The sequence below is a fragment of the Squalius cephalus genome (assembly GCF_949319135.1).
Source record: "Squalius cephalus genome assembly, chromosome: 14".
Lineage (NCBI taxonomy): Eukaryota > Metazoa > Chordata > Actinopteri > Cypriniformes > Leuciscidae > Squalius > Squalius cephalus.
The window spans coordinates 13,324,958-13,331,030 of NC_137135.1; positions in this window are offsets into that span (position 1 = coordinate 13,324,958).

Here is a 6,073-nt window from a genome sequence, read left to right on the forward strand (position 1 = left end):
ACCTCCATTTTCTTGCTAGTCTAATTACCTCATATATTGCGATGGTTTAATTAGTAAAGAGTAGTATCTGGCTTAGTGCTGGGCCAGCGACTGGGGTTAATGTTTATCTTAGCTCACAGCTCCTCTTATTCTCAGGCACGGTAATGATGCTCTTGCACTGATATGACCCAGAGGATAACCCAATTAATATGCATGGACCTCAGGGGCAGTGTCCTCTCTAGACAAAACACCATAACTTGATCACTAGGAACACAGAAAACGTGCCTTTGTACGAATTAATTATGTTGTTTGTTAAAAAGTTGCCGTCGAGCCTTTCTTCTCTGACAGCTCTGTGTTTTCTAGCCAGAGGAAGTACGTTGAGCCTTTTATCATTAGTGACTTGATTCGACTTCAAAGCGTAGTGCTAACTTTAACCTCTGTTAGACGACCAAGAAAGCGATATACATTTGGCGAAATTACACTCTGTACACTCTGTTCAGCTCTCTCCATTCCTTGACTGACTGAATGGAAAGCAGTCAGGGTGGAATGAAGACATTTCTTATGTGAACCTTTTGTCCTGAGGGACTGACTCACTAACGTCCGTCTCATCTCCCTGTCCTTTGCGCTTAGTTGCCGTGGAAACCCAGAGGTAACTATTCCAAGGCTCGGAAACAGGAGCGGGATATTGACTTGGCGTCGGAATGTTCTGCACAAAATCATCAGTCACATCACCTTCCTCCAAACTCAAACTCAATGGGCTCCATTATTCTTCTGCTCTTCACAGCACACGGCTTGCTTGAAAATAAGTCACCCACTGGTATTTTTCTCGTAAAAAAGCTCCGGGTTCTGGCACCACATGACTGAAGGAAATGGAAACCGTAAAACGTTCATCCTTTCCAGGAGTTATTTTGTAGAGCTTGAGGGGAAGACGTACATGTTTTATTGATTTAACACAGAGGCACATATACTTGAGTTTCATTGTAACTTGTCCTCTACCGTGCCATCACAGAAAGACGGGTGTTTATGAGTAAGCGTCCAGAGCCTCTCCCCCAGCCTACTGTCGGTTCTGCTTCAGCGGTGCAGGCGAGGGCAGCTGAACTACCGTAATCGCTGCATCAATTACATGCATCTGCGCTCTTGTTACTCAATATGTATGAGATTAGAGGTTTGAGTTCAATTGCCTTATTCATGTTTGTGAGGGAACAATGTCAGGAGAAATTACACAGTGCACTACTTTTTTTCCATCCTTTTGTTCTCCTGCTCATGTCTAGTTTGTATGAACACAATTATACTTTCTTTTCACCTGCTGGAGAAGCTGTTGGGTCTTAATGATATGGACCGCTATGGTCTTAAATGTTGCTTCATTATGTTGCATGTGCTCATTTGTCATGCAGGGTATTATGCTGATGCCGGCTTTAAGGTTTAAAATATGCATGTATCTTTGACGTGTATTAATTATGGCATCTTACATCATGCATTCTAGTTATATGATGTTGTCTGTATTCTTTGAACTCGATCCATGAAAAAGTAATAGGATTTTTTCCCGTCTTTCTAGATGATCAAATGCTAAAAGAGGTGTGTTTAACTCTTAAATAGGCAGGGGTGGAAATGATTTGCAAAAATGATTTCATGTCACTTTTTATATTATCTGGTCTCATCCATCCATGCTCCATTCTGCTTATCATCTCCTGTGTAAAATATGTTGCAAGTGTGATGTATCCCAAAGTGTCCTAAAAATTAGGAACCTAAATTCCTTGTATTTTTACAGTGGCTCATCTTCAGCCTTAGGGGTAAGTAACTCTAGCTTGAGGTTTACTGTCCTGCAGAGTTTAGCTCCAGCCCTAATCGAACCACCTACTGGTTACACTAAAATCCACTTTAGACATTCTACTAACTATAAGTAACAACTACATGTCAGCTAATGCTCTTTAATTTGCAACTAGACGTCAATACTCTTATTAGAGTATTAGTAGACTGGTAGGGTTAGGGTTAGGAGAATAAGTTGACATGCACTTGCAAAGTTACTTATAGTCAGCAGAATGTCTGTTGGGGAGCATCAAAATAAAGAGTTAGCAGATATTAAGCAGAGAGTTAACTAATACTCTAATGAGAGTTAGTTGACATGTAGTTGCAAATTCACTTATAGTCAGTAGAATGTCTAAAGTGGACTATTGAACTAAAGTGTTACCTAATTTCCCACAAAGTCAGAATGCACTTTACTATGGGCAGCTGTGTTGGTTTTAGTCAAGCCTGACTGACGTTTACACAACACTGTTTTCAAGTAAAAACTGAAAAATGTGTATGCGCTTTGGCCGTTTACACGACAACAGTGTTTTGGGGGCCTGAAAATGCAAACGTTTGAAAACATGTTTCAAAGTGCAGTTTTTGAAAACGCTACCGTCATTGTCTCCGTGTAAACTACAAAAACTCAAATTTGTAAAAATAGCTATGCCATGCGTACTATGTGTTCAATCTATAGGCGGGTAGCGTTTCTTTACCAAGTGACATCGCCAACTACTGGCCTGGCAGGAATAATACAGCGTTTTTAATCGTTTTCGCGGATTGTGTGAACGGAGATCATTTTGAAACCGTTGTCGTCCGTATGTGAATTTGTTTTAGTAAAAGTACCCTTAATGATCACAGAAAACTTGAAGTCATGTGACCCACATACTCAAAACAGACCCAACTATAAATCATAACAGTATCTTCCATGTAGAACTTTTAACATCCTTAGAACCTTTCCATAAAAGGGAAGATATAGTGGAAAAAATATTCTTTGGATTATTAAAAGGTTCTTCTCACACACTGAAAGGTTCTTTGTGAAACCAAAAATGGTTCTTCTATGGCACCGCCACGAAAATCCCCTTGTGTACATCTATTATCCAAAGTGATTTTTGTTGCATTCAAATTATACATTGTAACAGTTCATTCATTTCCTGGGAATTAAACCCAAGACTTGCCATTGCGCTACTCACAGATTGAGCTACAGGAACATCATTCCCAGATTCTGCAAAAAATAAAAAAATAAATTATATATATGAGTTCGTTGTGTGGTTTTGTGGAGTTTAAAAAGTTATTGATCTTGCATTATACGTTCTTTAGATCAGCATATTGCGTTCTGGGTTGTTTAAAGTACCAGTATTTAGATGGTTTTCTAAAGAACTATACAATGTTCTTTGTGGAACTTCAGCATGTTTTCCTATAATATTAGGTCCTAACTGGAAGCCTCAAAATTGAATAGTCCATGGAGCTTTAAAAATAAAAGGTTAAATCCTATAGATTTGAATCCGTATCCCATCCCTTAATTCCTGATGTCAAGAAAGAACAATTTCCAGAGCCCATGTTTCACCTCTTTTACCCGATTTCCCTCATCTTCTCCAGCCGAATGTCTTCAGCCTTGTTTCTGTTTCAGCAAGCTTTACCTCTTGAGCTGCACATTTTGCGCTTGTTGTCGGGTTGCTGGTTGCACATGGACTCACGGGAGATGCCAGTGAGTGATCTGAGGTGACAGCCCAGCACGGCGGCAAGTGAGCGAAAATTTATGCCCCCCCCGCCCCCCCCCCTCCACATATACACTTTTCTGTGACAGTGTCCCATGGGCTCCAGTCACTGGAGTCATGGGAAATGGTGAGACCCCAGGGTTCATAATGTAATTATATGAAAGAGAGAAAGAGAGAGAGAGCAGGGTCTGATAGCACAAGTCACATTACTTAAAACCAAACACACAGTCTTGCCCCCACCCCATCACTCACACATATAAACACACGGATAAACACACAGAGCTGTCCGTGGAGAGGATTGGTGGAAGGAATTACATTAACATGGCTGTGAGCTGAGGGGGGTTTGATACTCATGTAACCTGATTGCGGCAGGAGGAGCGTGAGGGATGGGGATGCTGTCCTCTACCCTGCGGAGATGTTTATCCAAATGAGAGTGGAGAGAACGGCAGCGCACTCATACTGAGGCCAAGATGCCTTCTTCTGCCACTGCATTGTCTTCGCCTGCTGGGACAAATGTTTTCTGTCTTTCTGCTATTTGAACCATTCTTTTTCATAAGTTTCTACACGAATTGTGATTTTTGCACTGTGTGTCATGATGAAGATGGTGATGGTAAAAATGAAGCTGGTGACGATGGTTATATCGGTCGTGGTGATTATGATGGTGATAACAGTGGTGGTGATTATGATTATGATAGTTAATGCATAACAGTGATGATGATGATTATGATAGCAATGGTGGTGATGAAAATAACACTGTTGATAACAGTTGTGGGGATTTAAAGTGGTGATGATGGTGATTACAGTAGTGATGGTGGTGATGATGAAGATGAAGCTGGTCAAAGCAGTGATTTTCATGATAGTGTCGAACATGACAGTGATTATGGTGATAACGGTGGTGGTGAATATGATGGTAATAAAAGTGATGATGATGGTGATAACTGCTATCGAAAACATGATGGACAGCATGATGGTGACAAGGTGACGCTTGTGATGACAGCGGTATTGATTTTGATGCCATAACTACAGTGATTTTGACAGTGATGCTGTCTGTCTGTGATCATCAGTGATGATGACTGTGATGATGATGATGATGATAATGTGATGATGTAAATATAACAGTATTGATTGATATGATAACCGTGGTGATGATAACACTGATATTGATGTGATAACAGCGGTGATGATGATGATTCTATATTGATGATTATGTGATGATGTTTGTGATAACCATTATGATAGTGATAACAGTGTCAGTGATAATGACTGTGTTGAGGGCGATAACAGTAGTAATCGTGATTGTAGTGAAAAAGATGAGAGAAGTGGTGACAGCAATGATGAAAAGAACACTTCTCCAAGGTATGTTATCATTGAACTGTCTACACTTTAAAGGGGTGGTATAATATCCATTTCGCAAGATGTAAAATAAGTCTTTGATGTCCCCAGAGTGTGTATGAGAAGTTTTAGCTCAAAATACCCCACAGATATTTTTATATAGCATGTTAAAATTGTTATTTTTTGAGGGTGAGCAAAAAACGCACCGTTTTTGTGTCTGTCCCTTTAAATGCAAATGAGCTGTTGCTCCCGGCACAGAGGGCGGAGCTTCAACAGCTTGTGTCCTTTTACCTCACACAGACATGCGCTGAAAATTTCAAAACCTTTTAGCCTTTTATGTTCAAACCGGAGTAAAACAATGATGGAGAGACTCAAGAAGTGACAACATGTACAGTAGAATGCAACAGGACATTTCTGAATGGTTAGTTGATGAATTTATGTAGCTTATGTGTAGTTATCTTCTAGTCATTAGCATATTCTGTCATGATAATCTATAAATCGCATTCCCAGGGGCAGGGTTTATGTACATTTTAGGGTTTGTGATGTCACTAACCCTGGAGGAATCCTTAAAAAGTAATTTCTTTAAAAGCAAATATCTCCCTTTGCTTTGAGCGTTGTAACTTTGCAGATGTTGTTTATGCTCAAACAGCAACATTACACACTAACAGTAAAAAAAGTGAATTCATAATCAACCACTCCTTTAATTTACACCACTACACACACTATAAATTAGCTTTACTGCTCTTTGAAGAGAAGAGCAGAGAAAAATTCCATCTAGATCCACAAATAGATCTCATTGACCATAAGGTAGGAATGGACTATCCTACTACAGTTGGCCCAAGGCTGTTCCACACCACTGAAAGTCGCTACAGCTACTGCTATAGTACATTATCCAATACAATGCTGTATTATACATTCTACTCAACACGTACGGAGCTGTCCATATTAAACAACACCAGATATTTAACAAGGCTTTAATAAAACAGAGATGGTATAATTATCTAGTGCTCATCCAGACACAAAACACTTTTAAGCTGCTTTTCAAAAGCCCCATCCATTTCCCATCATCTGAAGCCTTGAAAAACCAGACAGCGAAAACTCACTGACACATTGAACACTGTCTATTTCTCGGGGACAGTTTGCTGCCTTCAGTCTGTGAAAGTGGTGGACAGCCACAGACAGCAGACAGCACTGGAACAATGGAGGCCAATATTCCAGCAGCCAATTTTAGGCATCTCATATAAAACTTCATCCTGTTTTGT